This window comes from Lynx rufus, unplaced genomic scaffold (assembly GCF_022079265.1).
Source record: "Lynx rufus isolate CCGP_SWC_20201006 ecotype Redwood Valley unplaced genomic scaffold, mLynRuf1.p SCAF_1, whole genome shotgun sequence".
NCBI classification, from domain to species: domain Eukaryota; kingdom Metazoa; phylum Chordata; class Mammalia; order Carnivora; family Felidae; genus Lynx; species Lynx rufus.
The window spans coordinates 26,056,131-26,078,637 of record NW_025814823.1 but is presented as its reverse complement, the minus strand read 5'-3'; the positions used below and the strand labels follow the sequence as shown (position 1 = coordinate 26,078,637).

The 22,507-nt window shown below is 42.8% G+C and overlaps 1 long non-coding RNA gene across 1 annotated transcript in view; it reads right to left on the bottom strand.

Annotated features, from left to right (window-relative positions):
* Positions 1 to 19,351, bottom strand: part of LOC124512501 (uncharacterized) — a 100,656-nt gene extending 81,305 nt beyond the window's left edge. The window contains exon 1 of the long non-coding RNA XR_006962121.1: positions 18,979 to 19,351. This is a non-coding gene — a long non-coding RNA (uncharacterized LOC124512501). The remainder of the gene's footprint in view (positions 1 to 18,978) is intronic.
* Positions 19,352 to 22,507: the final 3,156 nt, after the last annotated feature.

The following is a 22,507-nucleotide window of genomic DNA, read 5'->3' as shown; positions in this document are numbered from 1 at the left end:
GGCATGAACTAGTGAAATCTGGTTCATTACTAACAATTGTAGTCCAGCTTCAGGAAGGTGAGGCATGGGGAAAACCAGCTTATGTTTGCAATGATAGAGTGGGAACAAGGGGCGGGGTTGAGGTTCTCAGGGGTAACGTAGTTAAAGGGACCTGGGTGTTACCTGTCACAAACTTGCTGTGTGCCTTTACACCTCTGCTTCCTCCTGTGTAGAAACGTGGTGCCAGCATCAGACAGATGATCTATAAGGTGTCTATTAGCTCTAAAATTCTACAATTTGAACTGAAAATCTTTATGGGTCTTCCAGGGTAACATCAAGCAATTACAAGAGATTCTTTTTAGAGAAGAGGGCATGAAACAAGGCGAGAACAAAGTGCACCCAGCACAGTTGCCTCCTGGAAGTTTTTGTTACTTTGAATAATGAGCAAATAAATGTCACTGAATGAGGAGGCCAAACTATCTCTCACAGGTACACACACACACACACACACACACACACACACGCGTCACATTGGGTATCTATCAACATCATAAGGATCCAATTCTCTTTCATCTGGACTTACCACTCATTACAGGGTCTGAAAGTTTGGAGAAGCGTCTCACTGTGACCAGTGAAAGATGAGATCTATGAGACAGTGATACATATGTGACTGTGCAATTGCAGTAAAACAAACCTCAGTGCGCCTAGTTTCCGAAGACCGACAATCCTGATTTGTAGCTTATCGGTTATGTTGAGAGAGAGGGCTGTTTTATCTGACCATATTGAATTATGGATATTTATAAGATTATAAAGAGCTGAGCATGGCTGCTCTTTGAATGACACAGAGAGATGACTGTCACGGGGGGTTTCTTCCACAGTGGCTTTCTGAGAGATCCTGGGCTCTCATTTGAATAAACTGGGAAATAGCTTCAAGGGATCCTAATCTGAAATGTGTAAAACAGAGGGCCAGACCAAAGAATCCAGCCTCAGATCTGGCTATCGAAGTCTTCCAACTAATGTTCTCTTTATTCTATCTGAGAGATTACATGCAAATTGTTTCAGTCATGCAAATAGCTGGGCTCCCACAGGCCTAGAGAAAGGGACTTTTGGAATAAGGCTGAGACCTGGAAAACACCTATCGATTTCTAGATGAACAAGTGAAGCCCAAAGAAAACGAGATTTCTCGGGTGCTGTGTGTGTCAGAAGCATGAATGCAACCCGGAATCTGGGGCCCCAGAGGAGGTGAAATGCAAAGAACAGTGTTCCTGCCAGGACTGCTGAGCAGGGCAGTGGGGGAAGGTGGCTATAGGCACCGTGATTGTAGAATGTTGTGTCAGTGGCTCCCTCAGAATTGTGCTGTGTCATCTGCACAGTGGCCATGCTCTGTCCCCCTTGTTCCTTCTCAAAATCATTTCGTTTCAAGGCCCAAGAGAAGGAAGGGTGGAGGCACCGGAGTAGGCCTCTGCCCAGCCCACTGCCTTTTCCTCTCCTAGGAATGCATTTTTTTTTTTTTTTAAGTTGCTGACAAAGTGGAGTTGATGGCTTTCCCAGATGCCCTGCAATCAGACAAGGCTACAAACATCCAGAAAGCCCAAGTGAATTCTCATGCACATTGGAAAGGTTAAAAATGACAACGGGAAATTCGGGAATGGTGAGGAAAATGGAAAATCCTTAACCTATTTAGGAAGATGCCACAGGCTGGGATTCTCTTGCTTCTGTGCTAAACATAGCTATTGCTAAGGAGAATATGGACCAAAATGTGGCTGCACCTCTTTCAAGATGGCGATCTTCAGAAAGTAGGGGCTTCAGGTGGAGGGCACAGAGGAACAACCAAAAGAACATAAGCAAATCAGGTTCCTATAGAAAAATATTCAGTAAACCAGACTTTCCTTAAGTACACCCATTTACTTCCGTGACTTCTATTGAAGTTATTCAATGATATGGCACAAAATGGCCCTAAGAGTATACATCCCAATCCATGTCCGTGGCAGTGAAATCATAAGTTTGGTTTAGATACAAAGAAACCGACTTTGAGCTTCCTGGCTACCTCCTGCCCACATGGTCTTCCTGCTCATGCCACGGGGCTTACACATATAGGCCCCTGCTGTTCCTCTGGAAAAACTCACCTCTACAGACCTTTCCCACAATCTATCTTCTATTTTCCCCTCTTTGCAATGCTATGGCCAAGGGGGAATCGATACCAAAAACTCAGTAAAATGAATGTTTAGACCATTGAATCTCAACGCTGGCTGCACGTTGGAATCATCTGGGGAGTCTTGTAAAAATGCCCATGCCTGGCTCCCACTCGGTACCAAATAAATCAGCAGCTCAGGCTGGAACCAGAGCACCGGTACGTGTTAAAAGCTGGTGCAGGTCAAGACATCCTCCAACCATGAGAGTTATAGCAGTGATTCTCAAACGTTATTCAAATTCAAATCTCTTCTCTTTGAATTTGAACTCTTCAGGAGCCCTGCATTCTTGTTCCCTATTTTGGGGAGGTTGTTTAAAAAAGCTCAATGCCCAAAGTTCACCCTGAATCAGTTAAATCAGAATTCCTTGGGCGGGGGGGGGGGGGGGGGGCGGTTCTGGGAACCACACATCAGTATTTTTAAAGGTTTCTTAGGTGCTTCCAAAGTTTAGCCTCATCGGAGAAGCAATGAGTTAAATGACCAAACCCAACTAGAACACCAGGATCTGTGCGGGGTCACCTGAAAGAGAGAATGCTTCCAAGGCAGGGACAGGAAACCAACAGTGTTTGGCTGGAGCCTGGTTGGAGGTATTAACAAATCTAAAGATAGAATGAGTGAACCAAGGGAGGAGGTCGGCATGGAAAGAGAAGTGGGAGTGAGGGGGGACAGCTCGCCGAAGGGAGAGTGCCTGGGGGAACTGACAGGAACATCCAGTGCTCTCTATTTGGGCAGGTCCATCTCCCAAGAGGAAGTGAAGACATGAGCTTAAGAAAATGTGACACCCTTTGACGTTAAAACCATCCCTCTAACATCCCCTGCTCAGGTTGTGTACTCAAGCTGTGTTCTCATTACCATTTGTCTTCCTATTTAGTTTCCCACTGGGAGAGACTGTTAGTCAAGGTGACCACAGATGTCCACTCTGCCTAGAAGTTCTTATTTCTCGTCGCAAATTAATAAATTGCGACTTGGTTTACACAGCAGTCTCTTGAGAGCTTGACTGATGTGAATCTGTCCCTGAGAACTTGATCCACTCTAGCATGTGGACAAAGTCCGGTTTCTAAGTCTGCAAATCAGAGTGGCATCAGCTCAAAATTCCTGGGATTTAGCGCAGAGCTTTTTTTCATGATAGTCTCCACCAGGTTGGGAGATCCTGGAAGACAGGGGTCAATGTTTTCCTTTTCTGTGTATCACCAATACCCAGCTTAGTGCAGGGACATTGGAGGCAATGGTGATAGTCTAGCTATTTACACCCATGTCGGTGGTCATTGCCCCTTTCACACGACGTGAGCTCTAGCGCTGGAGCAGAGTTCTGGAGGCCCCTGTGGGGCCAAGCATGAATCTTGTAGGTACTTGGTCTTAGAGAATTCAGGAGGTGCAAGGTGATTGATAGGTCTGGGGCAGATAGGGACACTGGAAAGACTCAGGGTAGTGACATTTTACCCATAAGTATGGAAATATTTTGATATTTTAAAAACCAGTATATCCAGGGGCACCTGGGTGGCTCAGTGGGTTAAGTGTCCGAGTTCAGCTCAGGTCATGATCTCACAGTTTGTGGTTTGAGCCCCGTTTGTGGTTTGTCTGTGCTGACAGCTCAGAGCCTGGAGCCTGCTAAGGATTCTCTCTCTCTCTCTCTCTCTCTCTCTCTCTGTCTCTCTCTCTCTGCTCCTCCCCCACTCATGCTCTGTCTCTCAAAAAATGAATAAACATTAAAAAAAATTTTTTTTTAACCAGTAGATCCAGCCATACTGGTGCATAACAACTAAATATCAGCGTTGTTTGTAGGTAACAAATATTTGTTGATTAAATGAATGCCTCTCACTAAAGCATTCTCCCTGTGGCTGGTGGTACTCCATTATCTGCCCACTCCCAGCAACGCCAAAGACTTTCCTTCCCAGAGCTCTGTGACACCAGACCCATGCAGAGTGTGACTAAGCATGGATTTGGCTTTAGATCACATAACCTTGGGAGCTGGTTGGGTCTGGTGGCTGGGACACGAGGGGTGAGAAGAGAAAGGAGTGTGGCCTCCTCACAGGATTAATAATACAAAGCACAGACTTGCTTTAGCTTTAATTAAAAAAAAAACAAAAACAAAAACAAAAACAAAAGAAACAAAAAAACAGTTACAAAAGCCCCAAGGCCTTTGCAACTGTGAAACTCCTTTGGCAAAATCACTGCTCTTTGCATGGTATTCGAAAGCTGTGCGCTATCTAATATGAAAGCAAAAAACCCATTCGTCTAATATTTGTAGCAAGGCAGCCTGATCAGATGAGAACGAAACTTCTGATCCCCTTGAGAGTGGAATCTACTGTGATTTCCCAACAAGGCGACTGTCTAAGAACTGCCTTCTTAGCATTCTGCTCTCTCTCCTACATTTGATATTCTGTGAGGAGTGACCACGGAGGGATGTCACTGGGTGAGAACGCTGGAAAACACTTGTTTACCGTGTCATTCCTGCTTTGTCATTCTGCTGGCAACTCGTCCATTTCCCTCCTCAGGGCACCTTAAAGGGACATGTGCAACCAATCAAGTGGAAAGATCTAAGAGCTCTTTATGGTTAATTGCGCTGTTACTGTTAAATGTGAAAATATGTCCATTTGCAGTTCATCATGCCATACAAACTTTGGGTCTTTCGGACTTTTCCCTGGCTGCCTTACTCTCCCCACCCCCCCCCACCCCCAGTGCCCATGCCCTGAAATCGTAGTGAACTGTGTCTTGTCTTGCTATTGAGAAATCCAGTCTAGAGTTGTATTTAGAGAAGATAGTTTCACTAATACACAAATTATTTCATAGCTCCTGGGTGCATATAATTAAAAGAAGGGTTATTGGGCGCCCACTAATGATATCGAAGAGATGTCCAAACAGACCGATGAATACCTCCCATGTTGTGGAACCAAAATACATCTAGAACAGCTCTGAAGGTGGGCCACCACAGCAAGACATTTGTTTCCAAGTTACCGTTTTGGTGTCATCTTCCGGGCATCTCAGAAAGCTCTCGGCCCAGATCGAAACAGAAAAGGTTTCATTATCCAAAAAAGAAAAATCTATTCTATCGTGTGAGCCCGGAGTGAAAAACAGCACGTGAACTCAAAGCTGCCAGTGTGCCCTCGTGCCAGCTGGTTCAATGGGCAGAAGTGAGAATGTTAATAAACACTCTAATGAAAGGAAGTTGTTGGATAGTAATTAACATATGCCATTAGTATCTGTCCCTTTGGCCAGACACGGCAGACAGGCTGAAACCATACATACAAATGAGCGTCTGCTAGGACCGTGCAGGGAAGAAAGGGGGACAGTGTCATTGTGAGCGGCTGTTGTCAGGAGCTTTAAATCACAGGCCACTTAGTAACAAAAACAGGGAAGGCTTTTGTGTTCCAGAACAGTCATGTGACTGAAAGTTTTAAAATTTTAATAAACAGTTTTTCATTCTTGTTTACTTTTCTCTCACCTCAAAACATACTGTTTATAGTTCTTTTTTTTTTTTTTTAAGGAAAATACTGACTTAGCTTTTTTTTTTTTTTTTTTTTTTTTTAAATCAATGAGTACAGGGCTGCAACTTAGGGCTTTTGGTTTTTAAACCACAATTTCCTAATCTCTCCAGGAAGAGAGGTGATTACATGAGTCTCATGGGCACCCTGGTGGTTGTATTTCTCAAGATTTACATTATCCCTTTTCTGGTTGACCTAAAATGGCTTCTAAATCATACCAACTACTTCCAAATGCTGCCTCTCACAACGCGGTGGAAAGTCAAAACTGAAAACACAGAGGCCAGTCAGCTTCAGTAGCTTCTTTTTGCAATGGGAAACCGAGGCCCAGAAAGGCGAACCAATGTCCCTTAAATCACAGGCCTCGTCTACTGACCGTATGAGTCAAGCTTTTTTCACATCCTAGGCCACACTGTCTCATTGCTGGATTCTCTCACTTTGACCAGGACTCAAAGGCACATTAAGAAGAGACTAAACCACATTTGGATGCTTCTTCATGTGTGTTGATTTGCTGGGAGCACACACATTTGGGGAGAAAACTCAACATTTCAGAAATACCAGGAGCAGTGACGCTTGGTACTATTTGGCAACGAGATGTTACGAGGAGTGAAAACTAGAAAATCTAGCAGGAACAAAGGAAAAGCAGAAAAAGAAAAGAGTCAGAAACCAGAGAGATTACAGTAAAATATGAGTTGACAAGACAGACGGACACCACAAGTACGTAGGTAGAAGCCTCTGGAAGAGGTGGTTGTGAAAGTTAACAATTTTCCCAGTAAGTTAATTTGAATGACTGATTTTAGGCATCTGTGATAATTCAAGCTGGCTGAAATTTATCTCTGTGCTGTCTTTGAAGAAGGAACTTATTAAACCAATTAAGGGATAAACAGAAGTATCGACAAATTATTTTAACCTACTTGAGATAATAAAATAACTTTGAAGCATTGTTTGAGCTTTAATTTTTTCCTGCACTGTGCTGCCTTTGATTGAGCCGCATCTACTGCTCAGGCAGACCCAGAAAAACTTTCTTCTACGTCTCTTCAGTCACGCCAATTCACTTCCCAACTGTAAATGAGGAATAAAGGGCCCTATCTGGTGAGGGAGCAAAATCCTTTCTTGAAGAACATTCTGTGGGGAGGCGACAGCCAGTCTCAGGGTGACGAGCGAGTGTTGTCTTCCCCCCTTGCTACACCTCAGGGAACTGTCCGTCAGTCCTGGAGACCTCCCTGGGAAGTGAAGGCAATTGAAGCCTGTCAGGGTGTGGTTGGCTCCAGGAGAACCTTCAAGCCGGACTGCAAGGTCCACTTCAGGAAGTTCCTGCCTTCCTCTAATCAGATTGGATCAGATGAGCTTTTCTGTCAGCTGGTGACATCATTTACTCACTAATTTATTTGTTTAAAGAACTTGTTGAGCACCTTCTCGGTGCTAGATGTGGTGCTGGACCAATGGGGCCTTCGTCTTTGATCATGACAGAATGGGTGTCTGTCCTAATGTAGCTTTTTGCTGCTTTCTGTGTTTGTCATTTCGTCAGATTCCACATCAGATTATAGCGCCATGAGGTGTCAGATTTTGCTCTAAAAGGACAGAGGAGCAGTCAAATGAGAAAGGATTTGAGGGGCACCTGGGTGGCTCAGTAGGTTAGGCATCCGACTTCGGCTCAGGGCACGATCTCAAGGTTTGTGAGTTCGAGCCTTGCATCAGTCCCCCGTGCTGACGGCTCAGAGCCTGAGCCTGCTTCAGATTCTGTGTCTCCCTCTCTCTCTCTCTGCCCCTCTCCCACCCACTCTGTCTCTCTCTCTCTCTCTCTCAAAAATAAAAAAACATAAAAAAAGTTTTTTTAGGGGCACCTGGGTGGCTCAGTCGGTTAAGCATTTGACTTCAGCTCAGGTCATGATCCCACACTCCGTGAGTTCGAGCCCTGCGTTGGGCTCTGTGCTGACAGCTCAGAGCCTGGAGACCGCTTCGGATTCTGTGTTTCCCCCTCTCTCTGCCCCTCCCCTGCTCATGCTCTGTCTGTCTCAAAAATAAATAAAAACATGAAAAAAAAAATTTTTTAAGGGGAAGGATTTGAATAAGTCATTTATACTGTAAGTCTGTGGGCCTCACCTTGGCCCCCACAAAGCCCTGGATATATGTTCCATCCAAAGGTTCATAGACCAGATTACAAATGTTAGTGCTTATAACGACCCTGGACATTACTGGGTACAACTCTTTCATTTAATAGACGAGGACACTGAAGCACAGATAAGAAAATAAGCTCTGTTCGAGGTTCTACGGAAGGTTCAGGGCAAAGCCTGCCCTCCAGGGCTCTGTCTCCTATACCAACTTTGCACAGAAACAACCAACTAAATCTGGCTTTGAGTAGGAACTATTTGAGACACGTATTAGGAGGAGAGATGAACTGAGACAGCTTTATCTAAAAATCAGAACCAATGAGTAACTTAAGTATATCCCTCAAAATTGTTTACGAGTGCTTATAAAAACAGCGGTGTTGATTAGGTGTCCCTTCTGGAGGCTCAAATGTGATCTGAATTGAACACACTGAAATATGGCCAGAGTGGCCTGGCTTAGGCATGAGAAAGAACAGTAAGTGGATTCCAGCCTGCGCTCCCAAGCTCGAATCCTCTCCTGAAGGGGTTTCCCACAAGAGAGAGAACCATGTGACCCTGATTAAGGAGCCATGGTGACTTCCTGGGGGTGTGTTACCGTGGGGTTGGCAGTGACTGGTGCACATTCTGCAGCAGCGGGGACCGATCCTCACAGAGGACGGTGGCTTCGGCTTGTGTGCGGCCCCCTGACCGCTGCTGCTCTCTAGGTTTCTGAGGCCCTCTGTGTGTTTACTCACATTCCAACATGCTTCTGCCCAGCGAGTGTCCTCTTTCTTGAAAGTATTCGCTGCTGCTGCTGCTGCTGTTGCTGATAATTGCAAACCTAACATGCACTCATAACAAATTCAAATAACACAGCAATATAAAGAATTAGAACTGAATATTATCCCTCCCTTTCCCCCACTTGGTGCTTCCTCTCCAGTTCCTTTTCTTACAGGTAACTGCTGCTAACAGTTTAGTGTACATATTCTTCCAGACAAAAATATATTATATACAAGTGTATGTGTGTGTATATATGTATGTGGATGTGTGTATATATATAATTTATGTTTTTTACTTACATTTACGTGCACTTATATAAAGTTTTCCCCAACATAAAGTGCATCAAACCACATGTATTATTTTGCACTTGCCCTTTTCCCTTAACTACATATTATGCATATTTTCCCATGCTGGTACAATGAGCTACAAGATGTGTGCATACTCTGGGGCACCTGGGTGGCTCAGTCGATTGGGCATCTGACTTCGGCTCAGGTCATGATCTCGTGGTTTGTGAGCTCAAGCCCCGCGTCGGGCTCTGTGCTGACAGCTCGGAGCCTGGAGCCTGCTTCGGATTCTGTGTTTCCCTTTCTCTCTGCCCCTCCCCTGCTCATGCTCTGTCTCTCTCTGTCTCAAAAACAAATAAAACATTAAAAAAAAAAATGTGTTCATACTCCAGTTGCTTTAATGAGTGCCCAACTGATGAACATTTAGGTAGTTTCCAATTCTTTGTTCTATAAAAATAACCTCCAAGGGTGCCTGGGTGGCTCAGTCGGTTAAGCATTCAACTTCAGCTCAGGTCATGATCTCACGGTTCGTGAGTTTGAGCCCTGTGTCGCCCTCTGTGCTGACAGCTCAGAGCCTGGAGCCTGCTTCAGATTCTGTTGTCTCCCTCTCTCTCTCTCTCTCTGCCCCTCTACCACTCACGTTTTTTTCTGTCTCCCAAAAACAAAAAGTAAAACACTAAAAAAAAAAAAAAAATTAAAATAACCTCCAATTAACATTAGGTAACTTTCCTAATTATTCTCTCCCACCCCACTGCTTAAAGCTCAGTTATATAAGTGCACCACCATATCTCAATCCTGTTAGAAACTATGACACTTCAATTCTGTGCTAGTTAAGTAACTGCTGTGCCAAATGAGGGGATGAATATGAGCATTAGAATGTCATAAAAAATCAAAAGATATTAAGGGATTAATAGCACCGTTTGTTATATGTGGTCTTGTCTGGTGTTTTGGCCTATTTTCTCCCCTCAGACAGCTGCTACATTTTACCTGTATTTTCATAAAAAAAAAAATTAACCTAAAAAATTCAAACCAAGTTCATGTAATTAGTTTTGTTACACATCTCATCGGCCACGTGAGTGGCCGAGCCGACACTGCTGAGCTCTGTCTCACGTCTCCCTCACCGTGGACTCTCTATAAATATTAAACCAACCACAGAGGCTAAGCTGAACTACCCAGAGAACATGCATTCATCAGACCTCCATGGATCACCCACTTTGTACAAAGCCCTGAAGGCTTAACCAAAAAAGAATATGACACAGTCTCCCTCCCCAACCTTGGCTGTAGTAGAAAAGATAGACACAAAACACCAACTAGAACACGCAAAATGAATTAAGTGTATGATGGAAGAACAAGTAAAGGGCATGCGTAGGACACAGGAAAGCTCTGCATTCAAAAGAGAAGTCACAGGAATGTGGGCTTGAACTAGGCCTTGAGCAGAATTTTGACGGCAGTGTGGGTGGTGGGTGGAAGGGAGAAGTTTCAGGTTCGGGAATAAGGACACAGGTGCGAATGCAGATAACCATGTAAGGAGCAGTGAAGAGTAGTGATGCCCTCTGCCTGGGAACCAGAGACTGCGGAGGGATCCAGTGTGAGGCTGGAAAGGCACTTGGAGTCGAACTGTGGAAGGCTGTGAATGGGACAGTAAGGAGTTTCTGTGCTATTCAGTAGGCAGCGATGTTCCACAGTGGGTTCAGAGATGTGCTCCATCCCCTGCTGTGGGAAAATAATCTGAGATGGATCGTGAAGAGAAGCAAGAGACTGAAGGCAAATGGTTGGGAGATTTTTTGTGGTAGTCGGGGGGAAAGGATCCTCTTTCCAGCCCAGGTCCTCTACAGATTTGTCCATCCGTGGCAGAGTTGTATTTCAAATACCAGCTCATAACAATTAGATCGGCCATGTGTACCAACGCATGAAGAATATCTTGTGCTGCCACCAATAAAAATGAAAATGTGGCACTATCTGGAGAGCGTTTGGTTATAGAAGGTATGAGAACTGGAAAAAAAAAGAAACGTGGGGCCTTCCTCATATCATCAAATGCCCCATCCTTGCAGTCACGGTCCCCTTCCCTCTCTATGTGACACGGTAGAAGTCTCTGGAACTTCATAACAATGACACGGTAGAAGTTCTCTGGAACTTCATAACAATGAACTTTTACGTTGGTGTCTATGTTTTAGTTACCTTGCCAACAGGTAAGAACCGCCCTATATTCCTAGCTCTCTTACCCAATATTCAGCAAGCATCAAACTGTGTCTGTGTTCCCTGTTCTCTTACCCTCTAATATCGGGCTCTGTAACGTCACGCCAAGTGGTGGTGAAAACGAGGTGGAAGAATGAAGCAGAGGAAGGGGATGAAGGGGATAGAGAAGGTGAGGGGGGTAGCGGAGGAGCAGCAGGGAAGAGGGGCCTGGATTAATAGAGGAATGAACCATGCACAGATCTGGGGGAAGAGCATTCCAGGAAAAGTAACACCTGTTGAAAGATTGAAAGATGACCTGGACACTAGGCTCCAAACTGTCTACTGAGGTGAGTGAGCAGGTGTAGGAAGAAAAGTGAGGAGGTCGGGGCGGCTGCAGCGATGTGAGAGAGAAGCGGGATGAGAGGTCGGCGAGGATCCAGGGGCCGCGTCACACGGGGCCTTGCAGGTTTGGGGGGTTTTGTTCTGAGGGCGATCAGATGCCACTGGAGGATTTGAGTAGAGAAGTGACATGATCTGGCTCACAATTATGATTTCTGTTTTACAGATGAGGAAACTGAGGCTCAGAGAGGTAAGTTCCTTGCCCAATGTCACTCAGCAGGCAGGCTCACGTCCTGTCAGTGTGAGTCTCATCCTGTTCTCTTGCCCGTCCCACTCGCTGCCTCCTTCCTCACACAACCGCAGGTCGGCTCAGCTCACACCCACCTTCAGTTCCTACTCCAGGCAGGAAAACCGAAGTCCGTGGAGCTAACATTCCCTGCCCCTTGCAGTTACTCGCTTGACCATCGAGCTCCAGCCCCTCTGCCTGCCTTGACCCATGCCAGCTGGTCTGACTGCCAGACCCTTGTCTTGCTTCTGACCGGAATGACTTCCTGGTTCTCAGCCTTAGGCTGCTTAACCCCCGCAAGCACTCTCAGGACTGGAGGAAAAGTGGCAGTGGTGTTGGCTGTGGCATTAGAATGTTTGGTCCCAAGACCTCCCGCTCCGCCACTTGTAGCCACGTGGCCTTGGGCAACTGACTCAGCCATTCGCAGCTCCAGTTTTCTCATCTACTAAACTGGACGATACTCCAGCACCTCACGGGGGGTTGTGAGGACGGAGTCTCTGGCACAGGCTGGGCGCTCGGCAGAAGTGAGAAGGGAGACGTTCTTCTCGACTGTCTTCGGCACTTCCGTCTCCGACACAGGGTCTGGCTCTCTACCCTGCTCCCCTGGTGGGTCCGGGTCTCCACTCCAAGCAGCTCCCCCTAATATTGCACGTTTCAGGTCGATCAGATGGAAAACCTTGTGAAAAATACTTAGAGGAGGAAGGGAGAAGTGGCTTCACCAAGAAAAGAAGTGAAGTTGTCCATCTCTTTTCGTTTTCATTCAGAACGATTCGAACCACCACTTTGGAGCCATATGCTCTCTTTTAGGTTATAGCAAACTCACAAGGTGTAGGAAAAACATAACATGTTTTATAGATCTCTAAAACATAGGACTGAACATGCAATTCTTAGAAGTAATTGATGCCAAAGAATATATGGTGGGTTCTTAGAGCTCTCAGAATTACTCAGTTACTTAATTACCTCCATGTAACTTTTGGTAGAAGTTACTCAAAAATATACTCATTTTTAGGGCTAATGAATAGCATTTGGAATATAACTTATGTGTTATGATTGAACTGAGTATGTCATGCAGAGGAATGCCTCCATGATTCTCATCTTTTATTTTATTATTATTTTTAATGTTTATTTATTTTTGAGAGAGACAGAGAGAACAAGCAGGGGCAGAGCAGAGAGAGAGGGACAGAGGATCCACAGCAGGCTCTGTGCTGACAGCAAAGAGCCTGATGCGGGTCTCGAGCTCATGAACCGTGAGATCATGACCTGAGCCAAAATCGGACACTCAACCAACTGAGCCACCCAGGTGACCCCCTTTTTCTCTTTTATTTTTTTTTTATTGTTTCAGATTCTCATATTTTAAAAAACTTCTTTATTTTTGCATAATTTTAGACTTAGGAAATTTGCAAAAATAGTCCATCCAGAGAGTTCTCATATTGTCTTCGCTCAGCTTCGTCTAGCGTCAGCACCTTACCTAATCACGACGCAAATGGCAAAATTAAGAAATTAACATTGATACAAAACAGTTAACCAAGTTACAAACTTTAATCAGATTTCCCAAGTTTTTCTATTCAATGTCATTTTTTTTTATTCCAGAATGTCATGGCGCTTTTAGTTGTCATGCCTCCTTAATCTCTTCTAATCTGTTATGGTTTCCTGGTCTTGTCTTTTGTGGTCTTGACAGTTTTGAAGACTATTAGGTATGTTGTAAAATGCCCCTCAATTTGGATTCGTCTGTTGTCTTCTGGTAATTTAAAGGTTATAAATTTGAGAGGTGAGGTGCCCTTGTTGTTGCGTCCTATTAGGGAGTAGATGATATTGGCGCGGATTCATTTCCAGGTATGTTGACACTGATCATTTGGTCACAACAATGTCTGCCAGGTTTCTCCTTAAACTTTCACCTACTAATTTTAGCATTCATTGTGTCGTTCTTTCCTGTCACAGTTATTCCTGTGGTATTCAAATGAGTCTCTGGTTTCCTTCATTTGTTCTACATTTACTGATTTGAATTCTTCTGGGAAGAAGAGTTGTCATTTCTCTTCTACCCATTCATTGATGGCAATACAGACTCATGGCTATTTATTTTGTTCTTTGTGTTATAATCCCATATTGTTGTTATTTTTTTTTTCCTTAAATCATTCCAGCTTTGGCTATTGAAAGCTCGCTCAGGTTTCAGCAAGCCCCCCATCTGCTTTTTGGAGCACGTTCCTATTTTGTAGCACCACGAGATGCTTCAGGCTCATTTTGTATTTTCCCTGCCCCAGCCCTGGAACCAACCAGTTCTCTAAGGAGCCCTCATTCTTCCTTTTGGAGAATGGTGTTTAGAAACCAAGATCTGGGTAGGTGAGCTCATTTTTATTGGAGTGTCATTGTTTCTAGGCCCTCAGTGAACAGAACTAGGAAATAATGTATTTATACTAACGAAGGCATGCACATACATCTATATTTGCTTCTGAATACATCTAATTCAGTGGCTCTCCACTGGGGTCAATTTTGTCCCACACCTGGATCCCAGGGGATATTTGTTAAAGTCTGCAGATATTTTGGGGTATCACAACTCAAGGGGACATGCTACTGGGATCTAATGGGCAAAGGTTGGGGACACTGCCAAATATCCCACAATGCACAGGCACAAACAACAAAGAATTATCCAGCCCAAAATGTCAATAGTGCCAAGGCTGAAAAGCCCTTATCTGTCTAAATATATATTAAAAGTACACCATACATGAGTTCATACTGATGCCTCTGACCCAATCCGGCACCGCAGGGTTGGCCCTTTGCTTATTGCTTCTTCCTCCAATCTGGCTGTCACTATCGATGCTATATTTATTTGTTTGGTCAACTCTGGTATGCAGGTAAAGTGCTTTCAAAATTGCTAACCCATACCTTGTAGGAGACAGTTTTACTCACTAGAGTATATTCTAATTTTGCGTACAAGTCATTTTGTCTTTAGCCTTGTACTAGCCAGTCACAACACTATTTCCAAAGTTATGTTAGTTGTCTCCTTTCTTCCCCTCCCCCCCCAAGCATGGATATATCTTTCACTTGTCATATCGTTAACGTTCATTTGCCACAGTCTGCATCCATCCTGGGCCTTGGACAGTCGGGTAGATTTTTCCTTTTACTTGCATACAATAAAATTCATTCTTTGGACGATACACTTCTATGGATTTTGGCAAATGCAGAGTCATGTATCCTCCACCGCAGGAACACCCGGGACAGTTCCATCAACTTCAGAATTCCTTTGTAATCAGCCCTTCTCCCATCCCAACCCCTAGCAACCGTCCTTATAGTTTTGACTTCTTGAGAATGTCCTGTAAATGGAATCAAACAATATGCAGCCTTTGGTTCTGACTCCTTTCACCACACAAAAGATGTTTAAGATTTATCCATGTTGTTGTATGGACCAATAGCTTGTTCCTTCTTATTACTGAGTAGTATTCCACGGTGTGGGTATATCAGAGTTTGTTTATGTATTCATCAGCTGAAGGACATCTCAGCTGTTTCCAACATATGAGTAAGGCTGCTGTAAACATCCAGGTAGAGGTCATGTGGAAGCCTAAATTTTCAGGTCGCTTAGGTACCTATCTAGCAGTGAATTGCTGGGCTGTATGGTTAAGTCTATATTTAACTTTATAAGAGACTAGCAAACTGTTTTCCAAAGTGGCGGTACCACTGTGAATTCCTGCCAGTAAAGTATAGGAGTTCATCCTTATCAGCCCTTGGGGTTCCCAGCTCTTTTCTTTTTCTTTTTTATGCCATTCTGAAAGCGTGTAGTGATAGTATTGTGATTTCGGTTTGGATGCCTCTGATGACTAATGATGTTGACCATCTTCCCGTGTGCTTACTTGCCACCTGAATGTCTTCTTTGGTGAAGTGTCCATTTTGCCTACCCTTCTGCTTGTTTTAAAAAAAAAACATGTCCCCCTTTTATGGACATAAAACTCTCACACCCTCTCCTGTTTCTGAAATGCCCACTTATGGGGGCTTCCCTCACTCTACCCTTCCCTACCATATAATCACAGACTCCTCTGGCTACCTCCACCTGCCAACGTGACTTGTGGAATTTTACTTTTCACAGTATGTGTGAAAAAATGCAAGCATTTTTTATCTACAGATATAAAAGTGTACTTTCATTTGATCTGCTTTGTCAATCACCACTCCTAAGATTCTGATATGACTCCCTAGAGGATATGGTTTCAGTACTCTGTCTCCTAATGACATGGTCCTTCAGTATTACCAAGAGAGTTATGGAAATGAAACGTGCTCTTTGGCATCACGAAGGTGCCAGAAGCGCTCAGTGTAGTGTTGGAGGATTTCAGTGCAGGTGTCTCAGATCATGTAGAGTGGAATTTGCATGAGCACGTTGGAGATAAGGAGAATAATTTATTTCCATGGGATTTCTGATTTCTGGAAGTATTCGGATCAACCTCACTGTCTAGAGTTCAATTGCATGATTATAGTTTAAATGCAGTTATAATTATAATTACATAATTATAATTATGAATTATAGTTATAATGCAGGGGGAGGGAAGGCTACCATGTGCCAAACACTTGGTATCTATTAATTTGTGTAAATTGTGTCATTTGTTAATTTGTGTAATCACAGGCATCTCTGTCAGGTCATTTACCCCCATGTGACAGATGAGGGAACTGAGGTTGTGCAGGTTACAGAGCAAGTGAATTACAGGGCCTGGGCTACATCCCAGAGCTGCCTGACTCCAGAACCCTCATTCTTTCCACAGCATTGTCTTACTGCCTCGTGGATTTAATCCATGTGCAATATCAGAAATAATATTTTAAGAAACTGGCATTTTAGAGAATCACAGAGACCCAGAGAGGTGGGAGCCTGCTCCGATTGGACTTGAGAAGGGCAGAACTTTTCTGTTTTCTGGCTCTCCCTCACTTGCTTTCTGAACACAAGAAATAATTGAATATTATTTTCCTTGAGTTTGCTGCTCTTTAACAGTGGTCTCCAAACTGCTTTGATTGCTTATCCCATAAGTAAGAAAAGGTTTGAGCATACTCGTTCATGAAACGTTTATCTACTTATAAAATTATAGACATGTAGAATTCCATTAACATATTATGTATGTTTAAAAAGTTACAAAAATAGAAATTTGAAAGGGATGAGATAAAGATAAAATCATCATATTACTGCTCTCCCTAGTATTTTTAGTTGGGGCCATGTGATGAACTAGATTGTCCTTAATTTTACCATATTTTTACTTCACAAATAAGGGAGGTGTCTGCCCTACCATATTCTTGTTGTTTATTTATTTGTATTTTGATATTAGCTTTATTCTCTGATTACCTTAGAGACACGCTTTCATGCCATTAGCTTATTTTTTTAAGGTTTAGTTTTATCAAAACTAGATGATAAGACCTGTGATTCCCTGCAGCCTTTCACACGAAAACTACACTGTGTCCCAGTACATTAAAACCAAAAAAAATATATGGTGATGCTATTAATCTCTCCACATTATAAGATTCCTTCAAGTTTTCTCCTCTATAATCTAGAACACTTGACCTTCTGGCATGTGGGCTAAGATAGGGGAACCTGTGTCAGCCCACTTATTAAATATTGGTAAAGTTTAATTTCTGTTTTGTTTTAGATAAAAACAAGTCTAGGTTCAAATAGTTTCTTATTTTCCCCGGAAGATTGTCTTGCATGTCCACTAGGTACAAATAGTTCATTTTAGGGAGTGCTGATCTATAGAGTGGGTATATGTTTCACCCAAATGGGGAAACCTGGGGTCAATAGTATGACTTCTATTACATATTGTTGAATTATTCAATGAAAAGGTTAAAATGCCTTCAAGAACAATATTATTGCATCTCTATACTAGTCTTGCTGCAGGATTTGAAAGATTCTAGGAGTGTGGCTGCCAGTAACGGAAGCAGGGGATCCAATTAAGTATGAGCTCTCTGCACTTCTGGAGACAGCCTGTTTCCTGGCATACTTTTGACATGTGCTCAGATCTAGGACAGCTGGAGGAGGCAGCTACTTTGTTGGAGCTTCTACTGGTCATAGAACAAAGATAAGCCTAGATCCATTCTGAATATTCTTCTCAGAATTCTCTTTCTCACCTCTAGATAGCTAAGCCATTTCTTTTTTTTTTTTTTTTTTTAAGTAGGCTTCTGCCAGCGTGAAGCCCAATGCAGGGCTTTGAACTCATGACCCTGAGAATAAGACTTGAGCTGAGGTCAAGAGTCGGATGTTTAACCAACTGAGCCACCCAGGCACCCCTAAGACATTTTTAAAAATCTACTTGCTACAGAACAAGCTGACTGAAGTCCCCAAGATGAAGAACACCCCTGGGCTGGTCCAGATACGATCATCCCAGGCCAGCTCATAGGAACAGCCCCTTGGAAAGCCTGAGCTGAGTTTCAACCTCAACCCAAGGGTTTTGGGTGGAAGTGAGTCAACATCAGGAATGCAGTGAATTCTCCATTCAGCCCCAAGTCAGTCACCATGGCAAATAGCAGTACAGCTATGGCTTTTGTTCCACCTCCTTTCCAGCTGCAACAAAGTGACCAGTGGAAACAGGGACCTAAGAGAAGGAGCAGGTGAACTCGAGTTAAACAGGGAGACCTGGGACCAAGTAAACCACGACACTGCTTTCAGGCCTGGCCTACTTTAGTTCTAGTGAAGTGAAGTACTATATGGCTTTATTGGGAATCTCAGCTATACACACACACACACACACACACACACACACACACACACATATATATATATATATATATATATATATATATATATAGTCCTTAAGTAGAAGTAAAAGAAACATGAGATAAAAGGACCTGCAATTTAAAATGCTTTCAGAAATCCACAATTCAACAGAAAGAATACAACTAAAATGACCTGGAGGAAAAGAAGTTTCCAGTTTCTAAAGTAGGGTTTGTGTCAGCTAGAACTTTTACAGCTAAGGTGAGCCAGTTAGCAAATCGATATATCCTTCCACCGGAAAAAAAAATTTTTTTTCTTTAATCACATTTACTTCTTTGACTAGGACATTCTCATACACATTTTTATTTAAAGTCAAAAGTTACAGCAGAGCATATAGTGAAAGTCTCCCTCCTTCCAAACCATCCCTGGTTCAGAGAGACGCTGGGACAGCTCATCTTTACTGGCTCACAAATATGTGACTTATGGGTGAGTTAGTCTGGCTTATGGGTAAGGGCGACAATCCAAGAACTAATCCCAGCAGAATGGAAAAGTTGCTAATGATGCCCCTCCTCCTTTAAGGATTCTTCCATGTATGCACCATGTATCAGCAGCCACATTACCTTTAGATATAAAGCACAAGTGAAAACCATAGAGGTTGTCAGTACTCAGGAGAACAACATTTAGGCAGAAAGGGAAAAGATAACATAACTTACCTTCTTTCGATTTTCTACAGGATGTTTGGAGGTTCTTGACGATGAGGATCTTCCTGTAAGTGTTCGAGTTGGGTTTGGCATCTGGCTTGACCTGAATTGCCCAGACACAGCTGGCCCTAATTATCATGAAATCACGTGTGACAAGAAAGGCTTCTCTTGGTTTTGGAATGTTCCAAACGATCGGGTGTAAAATCTAGTCGTTTCCTATTAATTTTTCCTTTCTTCTGATATACGTCTAGACTCCTCCAGCTATCAGGCTCAGCTGTATAAAAGAAGCTCTTCACATTCCAACCATCGCTCTGGTTCCAGATTCCAGGAACCCAAGAAATGATTAGTTTGAGTGATTGCCAGTTAATCATCTTCTTCATGGAGGTGCCTGAAAGAGAAGGTAACACACTTTTATTCAGTGCCTGAATGAATACATGCCTTATCCCACTTAACATGCCTTATCCCACTTAACGATAGACGACTACCCACTCCCCACATTTCCAAGGTAACAAATGTCATGAATCGGAACCAGTAAAGCCTTACAGCTGTGGTATATGTATCCTGATCCCAGCCATTCCAGAAATCATCTGTAACTTAGAAACGGGGTTGGGGAATCATATTTACTAGGCAAACATGTATAAGTGTACCCTTATAAATGAGTACTTGAAGTTTATCAGGTGTCACAAGCACTTCCAGTGTGGGTGATAAAACCTTGTGATGTCTCCATGTTAGAATCCTCTGCACCAGTCTCCCCAGAATAATTCACTATAACTTAAATAAATAAATGCCTGTGACTTGGGCATCATGACAACAAACAAATGTCAATGGAGCGTGGTGATTTCTCTCAATCAACTCACAGACTCTTGGGAGGTTAAAGTCTTGCAAGGCCAGTGTTTTCCAAAGTTCTGTCATTTGCATAATGCCTTCATAACTTTTTAAACGGAATTTTTTGAAGTTGTGCCAAAATTATTTTGCATATAGTTAAGGATGAAATAGTTCTACAGTATTTATTACAAAAAATAAAACTGCACTCCACCTCTTGAAGTTACCATTTTCAATGCTTTTAAATGATTATTTTCATATTTGCCTTCAGTTCTTTATTTTTTTAATTTATTTATTTTGAGAGGGGGAGGGGCACAGAGAGAGGAGGAGAGAGAATCCCAAGCAGGCTCCATGTTATCAGAGTGGAACTTGACACAGAGCTTGAACTCATGAACCATGAGAACATGACCTGAGCTGAAATCAGGAGTCCGATGCTTAACCAACTGAGCCACCCAGGCACCCTTCAATTCTTTATTTTTAAAAGCAAACCTGGAGATTTATATTCAGTTATTATTATTATTTTTCATTTTAGCAGTATCTATTGACTTCCTTCTATGGAGGACTCAGATGAAGTTTAATTTCAACATTCCTTGCCCACATCCACTTTCCACCTTGCCCATTCTTCTAGGCAATATTCAGTTGACATGACTTTAATGGTGAAACCACTATTACCATCTGAGCCAAACAGGAAACTGTGATTAGTTTTCCTTGTCTGCACAGCTCTTTGTTTTCCTTGGGAAACCCTTTACAGAGTTAATCACAGCACGGTAGCGGTGCTTGGGTGGCTGAGTTGGTTGAGCGTCCAACTCTTGAATTTGGCTCAGGTCATGATCTCAGGATCACGATCAGGCCACAATGAGTGTGGAGACTGCTTAAGATTCTCTGTCTCTCTCTCTCCCTCTACCCCCTCCCCTGGTCATGCTCTCTCTCTCTCTCTCTCTCTCTCAAAAAATAAATAAAAAATAACAGTAGTATGGTTTGGTAAGATTTTTTGACACACATTTCACTAATGTATCTCCAGACTTCCCCGAGCTGCATACATCTTCCCTCAGCATTGATGCCCATGGTATTCCAACAGTTTCGTCTTCTTGAAGAATTCCCTCGTGGAGTCTCCTGACCATCTGAGTGTCTGGCTCGGCAGCTTGATGGAGGGTGTCCTACTCTTTCCTCAACAGACTGTCAAGCACACTTGTCCTGTTTTCAAACCTATTTCCCCACCTTTGCTTCCAGAAGGAACTGATGCTACCAATTCTGAGGTGTCTCAGAGGTTCTGGAATGCAAATCAGGTTATCTCTCGACCTCACCCACTGCTGGCTTCAGAGTCAACTGGTCTGTTCCCACAAGTCCATCTGATATCTACTTTCCACAGTTCTGTTGCCAGGATATTTCTCTCATTTTGTTTATAATATTATGAGCAAATTATGTGCTATTATAAATGCTTTTAAAAAATATTTCCAAACCCAGCATTTTAGACTGATAATCTTTTCAGATTTTCTTCTCTGTCTTGGTATTGTGTGGACTATTGTTTGCATAATATTTGTTTTTATATTGACTTCAGTTTTACGTGTTAACTCATCCTAATCAATAATATTTCTAAAGTTATGGTTGGCTATAGTTATATTCTCTAAAACAGTTATATTTTTAAAAATACATCTATATATATTAAAAAGAAAAAAATGTGCTGTACCACCAAGGGTATGCACTCCACTTAGGGAAGCATTACTCTGGTCCAAGTAGAAACTAAGGCCCACGGAGGTCACATGGCCTTGCTTTAGGTCTAGCTAATGGCAGAACTGGGACATTGTCGGGATCTCCTGAATCCCCTTTGTTCTTTATTCCCAAGTGAGGCTGCCTGTGCCTCTGTCTAGGTGTACTTATTAACCATATACCTTCCTTCTTTAAGCTGTCCAGTGCCACTTAACATGTTATACCACTATCAAATGATCTGGCCACCAAGTAATAGACCTTATTCAAGCTCATAGTTTCAAACATAAGCCACGTGTAGTCCTGACTAGGGAGACACGTTGGTGGAAAAACTAATGAGGTCAGTCAGTATTATTTTCTCCTCCTCTGACAAGAATGGTGAGTTCTTAAGTAAGCAACTTTTCCATCACAGTTTCCAAAAGTCTTATTCATTCTACAGTAAATAAAGAAGGGCACCGGAGAAGTATATATTCTTCTCTTTGTGAGGTGTGGGACCTCCAAGTCACAGAGACCTTACATGTTTCCCCCCCACAGAAGGTAGTACAGTTTGTAAGTGGCAGAATCAGTTTGTAAACACAATTTTGTCCAAACCCATCATTTAAATAGAAATGGACTGACGCCAGCATTGCTTCAAGCATAGGAATTCTCACATAGTTTATCCTCACCAACGAATTCCACAGTACCAAATTTAGCTTGCTGAGACCAGCACGATGCTGAAAATACTTCCTTTGCTGTTACTTGGCAATGTTTAATAGAACAGGAGCAGATGTTGAACTACAGAGACAGGTTACATTTTGAAATTACAAATACCACTATAACTAAAGCCAGAATGAAAGACACAAATTTGAAAATGATAAAATTACTGAATTAGCTCTACAGAGGGTTGTTTTGTTTTGTTTTGTTTTGTTTTGTTTTGAACAGGACGTGATTTGTGTAACCTATTTTGGTCCCGATAGGGGACACATTACACTTTTTAACTTACAACAGTCTAACATCAAATAATATCATTCCATTT